The sequence below is a fragment of the Patagioenas fasciata genome, chromosome 10, assembly GCF_037038585.1.
Source record: "Patagioenas fasciata isolate bPatFas1 chromosome 10, bPatFas1.hap1, whole genome shotgun sequence".
NCBI classification, from domain to species: domain Eukaryota; kingdom Metazoa; phylum Chordata; class Aves; order Columbiformes; family Columbidae; genus Patagioenas; species Patagioenas fasciata.
In genome coordinates, this window is record NC_092529.1 from 15,585,534 (window position 1) to 15,606,393 (window position 20,860).

General features: G+C 41.0%; 1 long non-coding RNA gene across 10 annotated transcripts in view; it reads right to left on the reverse strand.

The window, feature by feature from the left end:
* Positions 1-20,860, reverse strand: part of LOC136105756 (uncharacterized) — a 206,547-nt gene that overhangs the window by 129,915 nt on the left and 55,772 nt on the right. For all 10 annotated transcript variants that reach the window (XR_011740749.1, XR_011740748.1, XR_011740753.1 and 7 more), the window contains one exon: positions 12,401-12,626. This is a non-coding gene — a long non-coding RNA (uncharacterized lncRNA). The remainder of the gene's footprint in view (positions 1-12,400; positions 12,627-20,860) is intronic.

Here is a 20,860-nt window from a genome sequence, read left to right on the forward strand (position 1 = left end):
AAGGAACAAAATAACCCAACAATTTTATGAAGGAAGAATGAGGAAAAGAAATTAAAACTGTGTGTTGAAAATAATAACTGATTTTTTTTTTCCCTGTACTGGAAACTATTTTGCACAACAGAAATGGGAAACAGAAGTAATGCTTTATTTGTCTCCAAATAAATACAACTCAGCCCTGCGCACAAGGAATCCCAGACTGCGCCCAGCGATGGATGCAGGAGCCCTGTGGGACAGAGCGATGCTGTGACACAGCCCCGCTGCTCAGCTGGGTCCTGCCACCCTCAGCCCCAGGCACCCAGCTGTCTCCTTGGAGCCGAGTTGCACACCAACATCATGGTGTTTCCCTAGAAGCAGGACTAGATCCTGCACAATCCTTCCCTGGTTCCACTCTGCAGGGATTTGCCAGCTCACCCTTCCCTCCTCTCAGCTTGGTGCCAGGAGCTGGACCAGACACCCATAAAACCAGTAGGGAGCAGATTATCCTCATCAGTTGGATTTTGCAGTCATATGGGATAACTCTGCAGCGATTTAATGGTAAATGGAAAAGCGAGTTCTCATCACTAGGAGCAAACTTTATTAGCTGCCTACCCATCAGGCTGCTAAAAAATTCACTTTAAAATAAATTAATACAGGAGAGACATTATTGCACAGGCTAGCAGAAAAACGGTTGTTGTGGGCTTGTTGTTGTGGTTTTTTTTCCTAACTACAAATAAAACATGCTTCCTTTTCCTTGTTTGACTTCACCAAACCTACTTTTCTTTACATATTTCACGTGCAGTCATGCACAAGAGGGTCAGCCTGTGAGAGACAAGATCTACTTGTCAAGCACGTCAGAGTAAAGAATCCTCATGTTTCAGTATTCAGGATCCAGCATTAGATTTATCAGAGGTAGCAGCAGATGGGAGAGCATCACAGAAAGTATAATTTTTAATTCACAAAACATATGTGCTGATGAAATGCAGCACAGTTGTATGATTTTTATGCAAGTTAGAAAAAGATTCTGTACAAAATACACTTAATTTTTATTCATGTTTCACACTAAAACATTTATTACATATTGCACTTTAAAATAATGTGTACCTTAAAGTACCCTGGGTGGAACAGAAGGTATCTTGCCCATGTAACTTAAACCTTTGCTTTTAGATACAACCAACATCAAAGCTGAAAGCAAAAGCTTGAAGATGGAGTTGCAAAAAAAAAAAAAGGAAGAATACACAATACAAGTAGGCAGACAGCATTTCGCAACTCCTTTAACTCTGTGCCTACAGCTAAACCATATGTACTCCTAAAACTCCTAACAGAGTAAAACCAGAAAGTACTCAAGGCTAATCATTTGTTAAGCTCTGAACTCCATATTCTGGAAATCCAAGCCCTCTGATGATGACCTTGCAGCTGCAACCAGATGCTTCTAAAAGAGAGTGGAGAGCAGCTGGCTGCCCGATCCTAACCTACCCTGCGAGGTAAAAAAACATCCTAAATCTGATGCATTTAGCTCACTGCAGGCATCGACCAGACCAGAACACCCTGTGCACTCATCACCCCTCCATTCGCCATCTCCTCCTTTGCTGTAAAGAACTGAGAGATTAACTGGCGTGAAGCTACTACTTACAGACTGCCACTTCAGCTGACCCTGATGGAGCTCCCTTGGGTCTCCCACGAGCTGGAGAAGTGGGTGAGAAATCAACTCAGTCTCTACTCAGCACCAGCTTAGAGAAGCTACTATCTCGGGTGGAACTGGCAACCCAGCCCACTTTGTATCTCAAGAAGTCAAGGGGTCTCGATGCCTTTTTTTGCATGCTGTATGTGGTTTATACACTCTTTAAAACCCTCAGCGGAAGTTTTGGATTAAATTCTATTGATTCCACCCAATGATTCATAGCCCACAGATTAAAAAAAATAATAATAATAATTACTTCTTCCTCCATTGCCTGGTTCAAACAGGAGCAGTAAAGCTCCTCAGAAAAGAGATCAGAGGTGGCAATAAACAGGTAGCAAAATTCATGAAAAATCTTGGTTTACAAAATTGCCCCAGAAAGGGGAAAATACCAGCTGTGAGAAAAGTATAATAAATATATTGTATAGGGTAAAGGAGCCCACCACTACTGCTAAATAATATCTGGGCATGACCTCTGTAATGTTAAGAACATGTCAGACAACTGAAACAGTGGGTTGGGAGTATGCTTTATTTGCTTTCCCATAGCACAATCCGATTTCAGCTCTGATTCACAGTTCACTTTATATGCATCACATTTTAATAGGCTCTTCTTGGCTCCTTTTCACATTGGAAACAGTTGCCACCATGTCCTCACGCTTTGTGATACACATAGTTTTGTGCTTTTTTTCTCTTTCACTTCATTAAATCCTCGTATTGTGTTATGCCAACAGATCAGTAAAATAAAGAATCAAAGTCATCGTTCTATGCAGTGAAATTTTTCATTTGTCTTTCTATTCCTCATCTTTCATTAATGATGCACAAAGTATTATCCTCTCCTTTCTTAATCCTTTACCCTTCTCTATCCTTTATACTTTGTGATGTACATGGACATTTGTGTTACAAACTCTTCAAAGACATCGTTACTCTTTACATTTATATGCACTGAAATATCTTTGTAATCTGTGATCAAAGACTTGTTATATCTGGCTGTATTCATTTTCTTTATTTACTCTTCCTAGTCAGCCATTTTTATTTCTATTAATTTTTGCTTTCTGAGCCACCTCATCAGAAAGTCAAGGCAATTCCAAGTCATATTAGCCAACGTGCTGGTGATCTGACTACAGTGCAACGTACCAGTACACAGAAAGGCAGAGGTTAGTCAAAACCAACCTGATTTTCACCTATTACTATAACTAATTGTCCCTCAACCTCTGTAATCAGTAGGCATTATTCCCCTAATTAGTAAGAATTAGAATAAAGCCTTTCCTTGCTGAACTCAAGGATTTAGCAGTTTGCCCATGTAGTCACAGCTCTTAACACATGCTACTGAGATAATTGTTTCCCTCTTAAAAGCAGGTAAATCTAAGTTGAAGCAGAGCCTCTTCCATCTGCCAATAGCAACAATTTTCAAGGCCTTCGACAGTCAGCCCCCTAACTTACAAGTCTTCAGCCAGCAGTCAGTTTGGTTTTGTCCCACGGACCTACCCCCTAATTAACAGGTTTCAAAGTGCCACCTTGATTTGGGCCTTCATCTACCTTTAATGCTTGGGCAGAGCTTCCCCCACACACCCCCAAAATTCAAGTCCCTCCTCAACACCCTTCTGTCTCAGCAAAGGTGACATTTAGGAGGCTGAATCACCACACCTAGTACCACACTGTTCTTTCTTTTCCTCTCCCAAATCTGTATCCATCTGTTGCTTTTTCTTATATGTACTTGGGATTGTAAGGTCTGGGGACAAGCCTCACTGGTGTGCCCCTATGTAGTACTTGGCACTGTCAAGTCCCAGCCCACAAATTCATTAAAATGATATCCCAAATGATAACTCTGACAAGTAGCAGAAACTGGTAAAATTTTAGATTTGGTACACAGTGAAAAGTCTCCTCGACCTTTGAGAAATTTCACACCCTAACAACTTTGAAGGAATGTTTTCCTTACCCTCACCCCAAATATTTTACTAACTCTGTGCTCCTTTATCTGGAAGCACTAAGCAGTACCAACATGACGGGCACAAACACAAGGCAGAAGAGGTGGGCACGTAGTTTTAAAGCAGAAAAGCTCATAGCAAGTTAGTGACCTTAAGGAAAATGGGAACTAACTGATGTACTCAAATCACTGCCCACATCATTTCAGCCTTTCCCCCAAATCCATTAGGCTGAACAGACACACTAACAGCATCATCTTCTAGATGTGACCCCTACAGTATGTTCACTAAAACACAAATATGTATGCTTACACCACAACAAAAAGATATTTATGCCCTTAGTGTGTTCTCAGTGCAGCACCATGTGAATTATGGCATCATTCTGAGGGAAGACCAGATTTTTTATCAGATAATTTTTTCCATAGGTATTTTCATTTTTGTTGGTAATCTGTCTGAGTGAAGGCAGAGTGCAAATTAACACTCGGTCTAATGAAGCATGTGGATGATCACCATTATTCCAGAGCCAGACAACACAGTTCAAGGACTGTGGAACATAACTTTCTATTTGTTGGGGGTTTTTTAGCCAGTAAAATATTGAACTTCCTTTGTAGCTTTAATCCATACACATTCTTTTTGATTTTTTTTATATTTATGTTCTCCTGTCATCCATTTCTGACCAGTTCCCTTCTTTATTTCCTTAGCCTTTCATTTCACAGAGTTGAAATTTCCACTTACCCCACGATTACCTCAACATTCATGCATTAACCTTGGCTGCTGAACTTTGTCATAACTGTTTTCTGAACCCAACTTTTCATTTGGAAATGCACATCTGGGCTCTGAAATATTTTTCAGATCATCAAGGTTATATTATTAAACCATTTGATTTCAGAGTGGAGGTTACTGTAGTACTCAGATGCCTTCTACATCAACATGTCTGATTTAAACAGGGGCTTTGGAGTTCTTTTGGTTGGTTTTGGAGACTTTTTGTTGGTAGGCTGTTTAGAGAGCAAGTGATTCAAATGCAGTTTTACAGGTACCAAAATAAATCATTTCATAAAATAAGGAAGAAGTGTTAAATAAATAATACTAATTTTCAATTGACAACTATTTCTAAAATTCCATATAAATAGAGTACATATTTAATAAATATCAGGATTGGGTCATTAAATCTCAGGAATGTGAGAATAAAAAAAAAAAAGCCTAAAGAATGAACAGGAACATCAGTGAAAATAAGTATCCATATGCTTTCAACCCAAAAATACAAACTACAGAACTCAACGACCATAACCAAAACACTGTGGAACACAGGTCTTTTGAAGATTTTTCTCTATCACTAACTGGCAGGTTGAACAGCTGCTAATTTTAGCATCATTTGTTCTACTTTGTTTACAACTCAGTTGCTGTTTATGTGATTCTGCACATTCAGCAATGGAGCAGCAGTGGATATTAGCTTCACCCTGCACTGTTCTATCAGGCATTCAGTAGTATAATTTAGTAGACTTTATGCTGTGGTTGAGCCTTCCATAGCCTGTCTTCCTCACAGAACCTAACACAGGTTTAGGATTATTTTAATCTACCCTAACTGAGCTTTCGTGATTCTGGTTCATAGCAAGGTTGCCACAAAGCCAGCAAGGTATAGTCACTTATTTTGTTTCCAACAACACACTCCTACAAGCGAGAGGAAATACTGTTCTGGAAACCTCTATATACTGCATATACTGAATGGGGGCACCTGAACCTGCCCCGAAATCCCAGTGAAATCCTATTTCATCCCTGAAGTCTGGTGAAAAGTGATGATAGTTATTGCCATTCTGATACAGTATAAGGCATTAAAAAAATAACTAGTACGCTGAATAGAAAATGCAGCAAGACTCCGTGATAAATTTAGCTACTGCAAGTAGTAAGGGTCCAGATTTTATTTGCATTCCCTACCTGCAACTCTGCAAACATATTGCAAATAGCAATACATCATATCTGGCAACCCGCCTTTGAAGTGCTGGCCCTGCTGTAGAGGGTCAGGAGCTTGTTAGAGATGCCATGGTGATGCTTCCCGCTGGAATGAAGGGAACACTGATCAATTTGGGGTTGCTGCTGTGAGTCAGCACGTTCTATCAAAATCAGTCCCAGGATCAATATCCCTGGATATAACTCTCATGCTCATTCAGCTCTTTAGAAGCAAAGGAGAATGACACAGATACGGGGCAAAATTTTCTCTGCCTAATATAATACTATGGATGATAACAAGATCATCCACTTGAGTAAGGCAAAGCATTAACAACCTCTATGAATAGTAGTATTAGCTTTAAAACCGGAACATAACACAAAAACCATTTTATGGCCTTAACTGCATTAAAAACCAATAGTAAATAACTCTTGCAGATGGGTTAGAAACATACTCTAGGATCAGAGCACTGAAAGGACTGATTATGAACTGGAGTGCAACACTATCTGAAATACCAGTCTTTGGAGTTAACAGCCCATAAGCCAAATCATGCCCTTGGCCAAGCACGTTAACCGCAGCGGGAGCTCTCTACATGCCTTTTTTATGGCAAAAAGTTAGCTCCAAAGAGAGACAAATTCAACTAGTTGTCACTGATGTGGAGCCAAAAAAGCTTTCTGGCTTTAACATTCTTCTCTGCAAGGTCAGAGGTGACCAGAGGACCTTTATTATTGCTCATAGTTCATTTTATTTGAATCATACATGAATACAATCCAAGAATCTAATTAAAGACATAAACCTTCCCTTGGATTGGATTAAAGAGTTGTCATTTTTTCTTTCCTGTAGGAGGATAATTTTTTACAGCTCGAAGTGAAGTTACATATTTTCACAAGACAATGCAGAATGAAGAAGGGAAACAAAGAAATACATGCTTTACCAAAAGCCAATAAAAAAGAGACAGATTAGCTTTCAATCACACTGAAACAGGTCAAAGAAGTAAATCTAACTTTGCAGAGCTATAAAGGAAAGATCCATCTTTGTCTCTGTGGTTTAAATAAAAGTTTGACAAGCAAGCTAATAATATGAAAGAGAAAGGAGGATTTATAAATTTTTTTTGCAGAAGTAAATAATTGAAACAAGCCACAGACCTCAGAAATTATTGTGGCTCCACTTCAACATGAAAAAACCCTGCTGAATTTAGCACAGTATGCAGAATGTCATGGAATGCCAACACTTCAGAAAGCCAGGCTGCATAAAAACAAAGCCATTTTGGAAACTTCACTGTTAGAAAAATTGGCCAAAATTTTACTGACTTCACTCCCTTCCTGCCTGTGTAAACATCCAAAGGGTAATATGGTATAGCATATTTCCTAAACATAAGACTTTGTGATCAATGTCCCCCTACAAATTCTCTCTTCCTTGCCTGCTTTGGAGCATCCAAACTGCAACATGCACTAACGCAACCCATTTAATTAACACACACTCTCCCCTCCTTCACAACAGCCACATGACAGAAGAGATTTGCTAAGAAAGATGAAGCCATACTCAAAAGTAAAAACCTTTTCTAGCAGAAGCTCCCAGCATACATCCTGAAGAACAAAGTTTCTGAGAAAATAACCATGGCTTAGGTAATAAAGTAAATTTCCTTCACCTATAACTCAGATGGTCATTTCCTTCTGCAACCGCAGCACAGCAAGGTTTCTCTCTGGCCCCGTTATGGAAGCTATTTCCATAAAAACCTTTCAAAAAGGTATTCTCTTGCCTTAAGCCCAAACTGTTCAACATTTTTTGCAAGACAAAGAAAGAAAAAAAATCTCTTATCAGTAACTCGCTTAGTCCATCTCACTCATCACACTCAGGAGTTAAATGAACAGTTCATAGAAGGAATTATCCTCCCTGGACAGCCTGGTGGAGGCTTTGAAGTTGGGAAAGCAACTCATTTCTTAGCATCGGTTAGACTTTTTTTTAGCTAGCAAATTCGCTGCTAATTCAGTAGTTCAAGACATCAGCAAGATGCTGGCGCTTCCTTGCCCTCCCTCTGGCACATCACAATTTTTTCCACTTTGCGCTAAAGGTGTGGAGTTTGTTACTCTGCCCAGCTGGGCACGCACGGAGGCCGACTAGGTGAGAGCCAGAGGGTTTGTGGAGCTTTCTGGACTGGTTTTAAGGGATCAAATCATCTCCTTTAATCCCAAAATCTTCTAATTGCCGTTTTTATTTCTGTACAGCTCTAATTTTCTAGCAGGATGAAGAATATATGCATTCCTCAGCTGTGAGTGACTAGTAAATCGCTCCAGCTTCTCCTTTTCCCGTTTTATTCTTCCACCTTGATTAAGTCAGTCTTATTTCCTCAAAACTGCTTAGTGCAATATCTGATTCCCCAGAATCCTAAATTGTTGCTCAGAAATGAGTGCAGATTATTTGGCCTGTCTACTTATCAGCTTCGGAATGTTAATGTAAGCTGACAGCTACCTCAAATTTTAATGTTTTCTCTTAGCCAAGATCGTAATTTCAAATATTATCTGATTATACTCCTCCCCTGATGAGTTCAAAAGAAACAAAAGGCAGTAACTAAGATGCAGACTTTAACTGCAGGAGGAAGGAGAAGGAAAAAAAAAGGGGGGGGAGCTCTGCAGAAGTTTCATGCGGCAAAATCAGTAACAAATGTCATTTGTCATGAAATAAGTTGTCATGTTGTAGAGAGTGCGAAAATGAATATCTTCCACCACCACAGGAAAGCGCTTGCACGCTGGCTACGAGATCTGGTACTAGTTATAAAGACTGAAACACATGCACACAAAAATAGCAATCATGACTGAAAGTCTGGGTATTCACAGAAGAGCAAACAGGTGAAGGGAGTGGGGAAACGTCAGTTTAAAAACATCATAGACGGAGGCTGTTTGGGTCCAAGTCACTAGGGAAAGTCCTAAGACTGGATATTGCTAAAGCCTGCTTTAGACCCCCAATTTCAGTTTGAAGTGCACATTCCTTTGCAAATTAATAGATATTATTAGGTTCAGTTTTATCCAGGACTTCTGTTACTACGAAAGACTAATCTTCCAGTTAGAGGAAATAACATTTAAATAATAGTACTTGTTTACCTTAAGCTTGATAGCAAACGTATTTCCACACTGTTAGTGAATCAAAAGCAAGTGATAGATGCTATTTTAGACACTTGAGAAAGATATTCTAGATCAAGATAGATACAGACTGACTGGAAAGAGTAACAGGGGTTTACGAGGCTAATCAGAGACTTGCAAATCATGACGTGAAGGATGATTAAAAACATTAAGGGTTGTCTGCCCTAAAGAGAAGACAACTCATGAGGGGACCTCAAAATCTTCGTATACATAGAGTAGAATATAATCTTCTTTTCCGTACCTGTGACAGATAAGACTCTCTTTTCTTAACTAATTAAAAGAAGAAAGATTCAGGGTAAACTTCAAGAAAACCTTTCTAAGGGCAGGGATAAGGAGACAGAATAAATGAGCTGAGCATCTCTCTACCATTGGAGATCCTTCAGAACACATTGAATAAATATCTGTCAGGATTAATATACAACTGATCCTGCCTTGGGGCTGATGGATGAGTTACACGACCTCTCTCACATCCTTGCAGATTATCTTACCATGATTCTGTTATGCTGTTGCTCACAAAGTCAGGAACTGGATTTGATAACTAAAAATGCTGTTTCCAAGTTTCTTTAGGAACTCACAACTGGTACAAGATAAATCTCACTGTCAAGTACCACAGAGTTTCAGTTTCCCTGCTGTTGCAATCACCATCTTTAAGTTGCTGGGAACAGACACAGAAGTTGGGGTAACTTCCGTTATTTAGTTTGGAAGCCAGTTTCTGAAGGGTGGCAGATTAACTGCATTGCAATTGTGCTAAGGAGCATTTCAGCAAATATACACTTGTTAAAAGCATCCTTGAAATGCAGAGATCTTCAAATCTTCACAGTTGTCTACTTGAAAGACTTAATTTTTGCAGAAGCCATAAAGGTTTAACTAACATAGCTTGAACACCCAACCTGGGAGATATCAGGGAAACAAATAGAGAGTTTAAACACCATTTTGTAGAATTTAAATGCAAGATGTCCTCCACGTCATTTACTGGCAAGGTTCCCAACCTATTCTGTGATTCTATATTAAGCAATAATATCTCAATTTGGTAGGGACCCAAAAGGATCAGTTACCTTACTGGCTGAGTAAGTTAATTCTCACCTTTAATGCAGCTAGAAGGCTCCCATGAACGAGATTACTGAAAAATGGAATCTTCAGCCTTTCTGAGGTCTAATTCATAGCGATAAGAAAATTTAATAGCCTTTAAACAAAGATTTTTCTCCACTTGTAGGAGTCATTTGTCTGAGAAAAGTATTTTAGAAAATGCTGGCAATGACTTTAAAGAATCTATCCTCCTAATGATTCTTGTCCTGTGTATGTGGTGACCACCTGTGTTTCTGAACAGCTGCAATCTGGACTCTCTTAATAAATCTTTCAGACCCTATGAAAAGATGGGGTTTAGAGTGTTCTAAATCAATGGCCTCTGTGACTCTTGAATAGATTCCATTTGGGACATCCTCAAGATGACAGAGTTCGTTCACTGGGGCTAAAATTGACTTAGATTATAACAGTCCATCAGAGCACTTCAGGTACAGGCAAATCAAAGCAGTCCCCGTGTTCCAGAAGTGTATACAGCACCACACGAGATTTCTATACCTCGCACAGCATGCAGTTACCTCTCCAATACCTTTGCCCTCAAGCAAAAACATAACAGAGCAGAACTGTCCACAGGCTTTCAAAGCTTATGATTGAAGACCAGACAATGAAAAGCTATGGGTTAGGATCAGCTCCCATCTCCAAGCCCATAACTGAGTTCCTTTCACTTGGCATTACTTGGTTTCTCTTTGAACCTATTTACAATGCAATCTGATTTGATCACGCAGGTCATTCATCTGCATCCCAAACAAATTAAATTAAAGCCTCAGCTTTCATCAAATCAATCCTTGTTTGTGTTGCAAGATGTGTATTTTCATCTAATCAGAGCCCAAGCCTTGAGTCTGTGATGCCACTTTGCCAGGAGTGGTTCCTGGTGTTGCTCACCAGCTTACAGCCAGCTCCTGAAGTAACCCTTGAGCATCAGAGAAGACAACTGTTGGACCTTTTTTATGTCTTGGTTGCTACTTCTTGAATCATGTGAAAAAAACAGAGAGAGTGGGAGATTCCCTGTGCCCTGGGAGGTTTTGAGCAAACCTCTTTGGAAAAAGACTGGGAGATGCAGAGTGCCAAGCTGGGCAGTCAGAGAGCGAGAGCAGCAGTGAGAGATGGGCAAACAAGCAAAGCCATCTCTGCAAAACATCCTTCTAGAAACTAAGGAAACTACTGATTTTAAAAGTGTATTTCCAGAGCAAAACAAACCTAAAGACTTCTCCATTCTGTGACACACTAAGGAACAAAAAGTAGATTTGTAAAAACAACAACAACAAACAAACAAACAAAAAAATCCACACAAACCACACCACACATCCCAACCAAACCAAAATCAAAACCACAACAAACAAGAGGAAACTCTGTCTGTTAGGAATGCTCACATTAGTACTCCACAGCTATGTTATTTACCCTCCCCATGTCAACAGTCTGTGTGGGTGAGGAATAACTGCCATGAATGAATCAAAAAATAACCTGGCTTTTCACAGTCTTTTGGTCTTTGCAATTTTTTTATCCCTCAGTAAAGGTAAATTTAACAAAGCAACATGTCAGTAGCTTTTATGAGAATCAGCTGAAGTGACAATGGCAAAAGTTCATGCTAAAAGCTCAGTTCTTACCTCATTATGAGAAACTGCACATGAAAAGCATTGTCCAGTGTTGGACAGTGACAGCAGTAGATAAAAATCCCCTCCCAAATCCTAGTTTTACACCTTATTTTACCCTACATTCCTCAACAGAAGAGAATGGTCACACAAGCTTTCCAGAGCAGCTTGTTGACTCACAGCAGGTTGAGGATGAGGTAATGCTGGGTAGCAGCTTTACAACTTCACCTCGCTGCTGCAAGTTTCATCTTAGTCACAAATCCATTTCAGAAAAGGAACAAAAGAGGTTTTTCACTTAGCTCTCTAAGCTACTGCACTTTGTATTTTCCATCCTTTCTCCCCAAGAACAGGAAAAAAGTTATGAAAAGTCAACACATTAAATCATTCAGCTATTTTAGTAGCATAATGCAAACTCACACATACAATGTTTTGCTCTAGTTAGGATTTTCAGAGCACTGCATCATGCAGCTCATGGACTGAAATGGTGCTTTTGAAACTACTCTAGGTTATCAGTTAAATATGCATTGTTTTTTACTTTTTTTTTTAAAGAGATGCATTATTAATTAGGCAACAGAACAGAGCAGCTTCCATGGAATTATTCCAGCCTGTGACTGAAAAACACATGCCACATGCCACCCAGGATAAAACCCCTTAGTAACTCAAGGGGAAGATTTCATACAGCAAGGTCAATGTCTAGCCTTCCAACAAAAGTATATTGGGACACAATCTCTTCCTGGTTTATGCTGGGCACAGAGGAAAGATTAAGGACAGATGACTCTCTGCTTAGTCCCTACAAGTTAAAAGTAGCATGAAGACTGCTTGTGGGATTGCCCAAACAAATTCCATCCCTGTCTCTTCTCACATCCAAAACACAGATTTCCCTTGCCAGACTCCTGGCCTGCAGTGAAGATGCCAGAAGAACTAGCAAATCCCACCCAACACCACCATGCTAGTTCAACAGCAGAGTAACATCACTTCTTGAAATATCAAGTCCATGGTCCAATTTCTGATGCTGGACAAACAAAGAACAACTTACATGAATTTAATGACTTCATTATAAATTTGCTCACACTTACCTTGTAGGTCCAGCTCTGATTCTGCTGGCCAAGTGCATACATGCACTGCAGAGCTGGAAATTAGGAGCACTCAGCTTGGTAGAGGCAGGCAGTATTCAGAGATCCTTTTCTATTCATAGAGCCAAAGACAATCCCCAATGCAAGTTAAAACAATCTGCACGCCATCCTGGCTTTTCTTGCCGACATTGCAATGGAGAGGGATGCAGAGGTAAAACCCAGTCCACACCTGTAAATGAATGACAGGGAGGACAATTAGCATGGCAACCATCAAATAAGTACTTCACCCTTCTTTAGAGTTTTATAGTATATTGGCATTTAACTGTAAACACGTGTAAAGCTGAATATTCACTTTTTGCACAAGTATAAATTAGAATGCAAGTTACATTTAATGAAGCATGAGCCGTAGATTTCTTGACAGAGCAAAAAGCAGAAGCCTGTTGGAAAAATTGTCTCTTGCCTATTCGCACAAGCTGGCTGGCAGGCTGGATTCAGCTAAGAAGTTGTGGCACTGCAACTCAAACATGGACCTACAACCCCACCTCAGGGTATCTCTGTACAGCTGTTGCTCATGATGCTGTAACAACTAGTTATTACCAATATTTATTTTGAAGGGTGCCCTCTGCATGCAACCTCACACCCATACACAAATCAAGTACGCACAGTTTAAGCAGTAAGCAGTCTCTGCACCAGCTGCCTACGTGCACAGTTTTAGACTATTGCAAACACAAGGAAACACAACATAGCCCCACCAGCAACGACAGAGGATCAGCTCACATGGATTACAGGCATGCTGTCAGAGACCACAAGCCCATGGCAGTTGAATTGTGCTGAGTGTCAGCTCTTCCCACTGACAATCTTTTTACTTTCTCCCACCTCCAAGAAGAATTACAAATCCCCTGAATCTTCTTGCATTCAGCCAAGACCAGCTGAACCACAGTACAAGTCATTTGCTTCCCTGTTGGTCAGGCAGCAGGGAAAACCAGAGCACCCCTCTCTCTGCCATGCCTCCTAGCTACTGGGCAAATAACTGAGTTTCCAGCATCAGAAAACCCAGTCCCACAAAAGCTGCTGGTAAAACAGCTGTAGGGGACACTGGCTTGTTCAGCACCTTATTGCAGAACGGCAGTGCACCAGAACAGTGCCTGCCCTCAAACCTGCCTGCTACGATCTTGTGCAACTCCGCTTTTATATTAATGCATTAAAAAAACCACCACATTCTTCATACTGACCTCCCATGTAGCACAGGGTAGATTGGACTTTCCATAATTAATCTTGGAATTAGACCTGAGCTTTCAGGAAGATATGTGATCTCCATTTGGACATTGTGAGTCACAGAGAATCCGTCAGAGCTGGATTCAACTGCTCCCTTGCTTCATTCCCTGCAGATTTGTTTGCCATTTTTTGACATCCATCCACTGGGCCTTGTACTAGTGAGACTGAAATGCCTTCTGTTCCAAAAACTTGATCATTTTTGTGGGTCCAGTTTAATTTTCATGAACTTCAGGAGCTCTGCCTTATTGCACAATCTACAAAGGGTCAGTCCAAGCCCTTCCAAAGACCAAATGAGTCCAAATAAAGTCTCACGTGCCTAACTTAGGGTGACATTAGTCAAGTTGTCCCTTAGGCTTCTCTTTATAGAGGTGAGCTCTTAAAACCCATCTATTGGCATTCCACAGCAGTAGGGATTTTACCATCCAATTTAGCTACCACCACATCACACACCTGTGGTGCAGAGTAGGGTGCACTCGAGCTTAATGTTTCCACACTCAGGCTGCAAACTTGTGTTACCAGCTGACCATCCACAGAGAATCCAGACACAAGATATGCTTGGATGTCATGTCTCTGTTACAGGTGTTGGAAGTCAGTAAGGCTGCATTAATGCAACTTCAAAGCAAAAGGACCCCAGGCTAAATTAAAATAAAAAAATTCAGATGGAAGTATAAAGAAGGTGAGACAGTTCATATGTAGGGCTGGTCATTTTGCCTCCCTTCTCTTCCTTTTTTATTTTTCCCTTCCACAGGGACTCAGGCATCAGGCTGAATGTTGAACTGTAGGTTCAGATATTCAGCCTGAGGAGATGAATTTCCCATATGACTCGAGTCATGCCCAGACTAACCTTTCGCAATTGTGTATGTTTAGTTAATCATATTCAGCTACACTGAACCTGAGTTTTAGAAAGCTGAGTAAATATAACTACACCCTCGTTATCATGTTTAAAGGTAGAAAGATTAATTTGAATTCTAACTGAAAATACTGATTCAATGAATAAGCCTGAAATGTAGCGGTTTTCAATTACACTAAGAAATTGGTCTTTTGAATTTCCATATTATGCAAGGCAAAGCAAGTTCAATTTAATCTATACATGGGGTATATTTGCCATCTTCATACTGCTGTATGTCAGTGGGCAATAGCTAAAAGGTAGGTAAAGAAATTTAATGTTGGCTGTTGGTGCCCTCCAGGGGCCAGGCCGGGTATAGCTTTCAGGCAAAACAATCTGTGCATTCAAGCAAATACAAAAAATATTGCATACAATTACCCTGCTTTAAAAGAGTACGAGTGCCATTATTCAAGCTTCCCTCAGAGGACAATTTCTCCTCACAGCCCCACAGATACAGGGATGCTTGATCAAACAGAAGCAATGCAAGGGAGATACGTATTTATATTTGACTACTTCCACTTTCCTTGCCTGGATTCTTAAGCAAACAAGATTTACATTAGATCACATTGTATGTGTGTGTCTGTCCTCTTCCACTAGCCTGGAAGCCTTTGCATAGGATCCAGTAAATCTGGGGGACAAGTAAATGTAGCAAATATATTACATGCTGACGGCATTCATGAAAACAGACACCGAGAAATGAAAGGAGCTAGACTTGATGCCCCACGTGCTAGGAGGTTGAAGCACCAACTCAGTCCTTACACGCACTACAGACTGAACCACAGGGTGAAAAATCCTAGAAAACTCAATCTCGTAAGTCTGTCCATAGCACCAGTTACTACTCATGTCCGTTTTTGTCTGCAGCTTGCTCCAGCTCTACATCAAACTCCCAACACTCTCCAGGGGGCTTTACAGCCCCTGAAACCAGACAAAGCCTCCTTTTGCCCTCGCAGATTAGTCCCTGGTGTAGAGACTATTAATTCCTATTTTCCCTTGCCATTCCATATCACAAGTGCCACAATGCTGGACATCAGAGGGCAAGGAAAAAGCAGAACCAGCGGAGTCCAGGAACATTGCACACAATGAACGTCCTCTGCACAACACGCCTCCAGCAGAGAGCTCTCAGAGCAGCATTGCTCTGGAATTAGTGCAAAGCTTCACTGCCTCCCAGCGCACGACTCAGTAAGAGCAGATGACGTGGCTGAGAGGAGGTGCAATTATCAGGGCGTAGTTACATCAGTATTTCTCCTACTTAACATTCTCAGACATTAGGAAAGCATGCTGCCACAATAAGGTTTGCATTATTGTCCAGTCTCACTTGCAAGAGTAGATGCACTTTCTAGATACTTTTTCTGCAAAACTAGAATTCAAAGCTTTGGTGTGCTAGAGGTGTCCAAACTATACTAAAAGAACTTCTCTATTCTTACGCTTACAGCATAAATGATTCAGTAAAAGTCTTAGTTGGAGAATGCTCCTCTTTCATTGATGTCAGTATGGCACAACTACTTTGTTTCAGGGTTGAATTTTCATTACCTGCTAATAGGTTTCAGCCCACTATGCATAAATGTTTAAATAAAGAGATTAAATTTTCTTCTAGGTGTACATAGGCAGGACTACACTGGATTCTCAGCTCTGAGCCCTGTGTTTTCTTCTTCAGAAAGTCCAGCATCAAGCTCCAGGCCCAGATGCTGCTGACCTAATACATCAACATGATATTTGAAGATCATGAGACTGCTGAGGGAAGTTTTATCATGCAAAGTGCACAACGTGGCTTTAGACCAGAACTGCTAAATGAATGATTTACCTTCTCCCATTTCCCCTTTTCTTGCACAACACTCTCTGGTCATGTCAAGAACTGAGACTCTAAAGACAGGGAGAATCCAAAAAGTCTTTGACATAATTAATATCAGATAATTGTTCTGAGTCTTCTTTTATCTGCCAATTACAAGTGGATATTGAGTCTGGGGAGCTACTGCAGATCATCTTCATGCAATTATGAGTTATGATGAACTGCCTGGCTCCAGCAGCATTCCCCAAGCTACAGCACAAGGATTCTAAATAGAGGACCTGTAGCAACAATGACATAATGTCAATTCCCAGTATTTGACATGCCCACAAGCTAGAACATATATTCATGGTTTGCTGCTGTATTTGAACACAGCTCATGGATGAAAAATTGCTTCAGAAATCAGAATGGCAGGTAATTAGCAACACACACTGTCTTCTATTACTTTGTTTTGTTCTCCTTAAATCAATTCCCATCCATACACTTTCTCACTGTTTTCAAGGCTTACTGGGAGGCAGCTTCAGGGTTGAAAACCAGCTTGGTTTCTGGCGATGCTACTATGTTGTTTTTGCAAATGGACAAGTTTGAGGTTCAGACTGACTACAGTCCCAAACAGCTAAAAACTTGACAACGAGCATTCAAAAAATTAACTAGCTTCACTGAGGTATGTACAAGTTCTTCCTCAGCAGAAATAACCAATCCATCTTTTTACCTCCCAGACATGCTGTAAGACATCAGCCTCTTATTAAGGAGGAACAGCAGTTATTACACCAAAATACCAGGGTTCTGGCCCATCTGACCTCAGAGCTGCGTGTGCTGCCTTTCATGAAGGCAACAGAAAGGAAAACTATACTCGACCCATCCTGTCCCATCTGAGCCATTTTCACCTGCGTTTAGTCAAGACTGATTAACATGAGGATTCTGGAAGAACAATCTCTATTGTATTTCATGCCTTCCACTTGCTAAAGTATGAGAAAAAGACTGAGTGTGTTTATTTTGTCACCTCCAGAGACCAGTGCAAGAGGCAGCTCAGCAGGTTTGCCAGCCCTGGACGCTGCTGAAAACGCACCCTCTCGCAGCACCTGCAGGTGGCACGGTCCTCACACGTGTGTCTGATCTAAGCTCTGTAATCACCTCACGAGGAAAAAAAACCACAAAACACTTTCTAGATGAAAAGAGGTTTCAACTATTATATACTGATTTATGATTTATTGTGTTCAAAACCATCAATTTAAACAATTGCTTTATTTTCCAAAGGCTGTGCCAGATTAGATTTAGAAAACATTGACAAGAAAAGATTAATGCTGGAGAACACAAAATGAGTTAAAGGAGATTGACAATGAAATATGTGCTTGAAGCTGCAGAATATGAAGACTCATGAGAAGCATGACTCATATTGATCACAACAGAAGAAAACATCTTCAAATAATAAAGCAATGCTCATCTTTGGAATTAAAGTTCAGCCGGTATTTTTAGCTAGACAGCATTTCAACACAAAGCATTTGCAGAGTGACTGATCTTGTAACTTTTACCTCCACTGCCAGGGTATCAAGCAGTGCAGAGGTAGAGTTACTCATGTGCCACCCCTCCAGGTAGAAGAAATTAAGTACTTCAGGTGGTTTAAATTGCATGTGTTTAGCTTGAAACACCTTTTAAAATTATGTATCCACCTTCAAGAAATCAGAACTCGTATCATGTCTGTCTGCAGGCACTGGTTACTTCAGAAAATTCAGTCCAACGTGCAGGTGAGGTTTCCAAGATCAGCCTGCAGACAGCATTACACACTTCTTCACACCAAGCCACTCAACTTGCCCTTAATTTCATCCACATTGACACAACATTCAGCAGACCTCCACTTTTTGTCTTTAGGCTGACTGTGTTGTACATACATAAATACAGAACAAAATCGAAAAGAGAATTTTCCTTGATAACAATCCTGAAAAACTACAGCCCAACTACGAAGGATTTCTACTAGCAATTAAGTTCACCAGCAGCTTTCTCAAGGCACAGTACAACTCCTGGAGTGTCCACGCCCAATGGCAGATTTCTGTGGCAAGACACATAGGTTTGCTCACAGGAGCTGCCAGAGAACATGCTCCAGTACACTTCTTCAAGTGACAGAGGCTGCTCCATATGTTTCCCCACAAATATACTACACAGTTCCTGGGAAGGTGTCCTGGTTTTGTGAAAAAACAAGTTTCTCTTTTAGTGAATTTGCCTGTCAGCTAAAGCCTTCATATTAGCTGCATTTTCCTGGAGAACCAGATACATGTTTTGGTAAACACAGCAATGGAATGCAAACTTATTGATAAGCACGGATGGACATCTCGCAAGAGGGGCAACGAGAAACTGGTGACCAAGAAACTGACCAACTGTGCATAACATTCCGTTCACGTGAATACTTCATACAAAAGTGGGAGATCACGAGGATCTCGTCCCTTTTCCCTTTTTCCCTTCTGCTGGACCTTGCTGGTCGTCCCTGCGAACTGAGGCCTAGTAAGAGACTGAATCCAGCTCCGGTTGGCTGCAAAGTCCAATCCAGGACTTTGGGTGCTGGCTCTGCAGTTGCTGAGACTTTCAAGATCGGTTTTGTATATTTTGTATTATTTTCTCTATTCTTATTAGTAGCATTAGTAAAACATCTTTAACTTTTCCAACTCTCTTCTCTCTGTCCTTCTTTCCCTCCCGATCGCCTGTCCTGAGTGGGAAGGGGGAGAGGGAGGGGCAAAAGGGTGAAGTGGGGGGAGAGGAGGTTAACAATACATCTGCCAGGGTTTTGTTGTCACCCTGCAATCTAAACCCTCGACAGAAGGTTGGTGACAATAGGATCTCCAAAGTGAGAGCAAATAAAACAACCAACCAAACAAAAAAAAACAACAACAACCAACCACAACACCAAAATACACACACACCCCAATAGCTTCTTTTCAGGTCAAGTCCTCAGACTGTACAGGTACAGGGGCACATCAGCTAGTACAGCTAACAGGGCTGGACAATGGGACAGTGTGGGGACACGACCACCAGCCCCAGTCTCAGGTAAGGATGTGCCTTGGGCCCCTCGGTGCTCACAGCATTCCCCTTCCCAGCCCCACAGCCACTATCAGATACAGGATCTCACAGTCTTTACATTGAAATTACCAAGACATTGATGCCAGTAGGAAAGTATGCACCGATATGTTTGCACTTGGTTCAGCTGCCAAACTGCCTCAAATTGGGAAAGAAATTTTGAGGCCTAACCACTAAAATTAATGGCTTTGTAGAAGGCCTGTGATACCTTGGCCACAGAACAGAGTGATTCATAGCATGTGACAACATTTCAGTAATAATAACTTGCTTTTGAAAATAAAACTACAGTTAATCAGGGTGGTCTTGTTTCCCTTAAAAACATTAAAAAGTCATTACCTCAAAACTCATTACATCAACAGAGCAGTTCTTAAAGTGATAGCATTAGACAACACTGAAGGGCTTTCGAGATGCTGATACTTCATCCTTCAGTCATTTCTGTAATGGCCCAATTTTTTCATTCAGCAGCTAGGAACATTAAGCTTCTAGTTTTTCTCTTCAAAGCTTCCTGCTGCCCTTCACTGGCACAGAGTCTTGCTGAGCTTGGGAAGGAAATCAGAGTACTCATACGTATCAGCACATTTTCTCCCCTGGGTCTAAATTCAAAGCAGACAACATGTTTAAGAAATATTAATTTAGATGAGATATTTTAAGTGCAGCATAGGAGTTTCCCAGAGTTTTCCTTCTCATGCTTCCAGCCCCATTAATCAACTCAGCCCCACTAAAATACATTATAGGAAGATGTCTGTAGCCACTGTGGTCTAAGGCATAATCATGCCTCAGAGATGAATATTTACAAGCCAATGTCTCCTCTTTAACAAGGACACAAGACACCAAACCGCCTGGCAGTTGCACAGTGCTGCAGTTTCCTCCTCCCGCACCCGGAGAATTCTTGTACCAAAAAGGGAGCAAAGCAAGAGAAGAGCAGCACACAAACTGGAAAAAGTCAGCATCTTGAAGTGCAAGGAAAACAGCAGACCTTGAAAAGAGCATGTTTTTCAGGTGGGAGAAGTCTGGAGGAAAAGCCATGTCTTGCACAGGAGCTGCCAGGGAGCCAGCCAAGCTTGAGTGTTTGTGAGTTACGCAACCCAGGTCAGCAATAAAGATCAGGGAAAGCTCCTCTCCACCTGTACCAAGCTTTCTGTAACTTATTACATTACAGAGAGTGTTGTTGAGAAACTGCAATCAAACAGCAAAATCCTGCCATGGTAGCACCATGCACACCCCTCCTTAATGCTCTAAACAAGAAGATGGTTCCCACACAGAAGGGCTGTATGACAAAAGCCTGCTGTCACAGAGCCACAGGAGGAAATAACAGAACAGCAATAATGCTGAGAAGCTCTTAAGATCAGCAATACTTGAGCCAGAGTAACACAGTTGTCGCTGCTGTTCTCAAAGAGCAGAGCACCCATAACAGCATGTCACAGCAAACTGCAAACACAAGCCAGAAATCCTC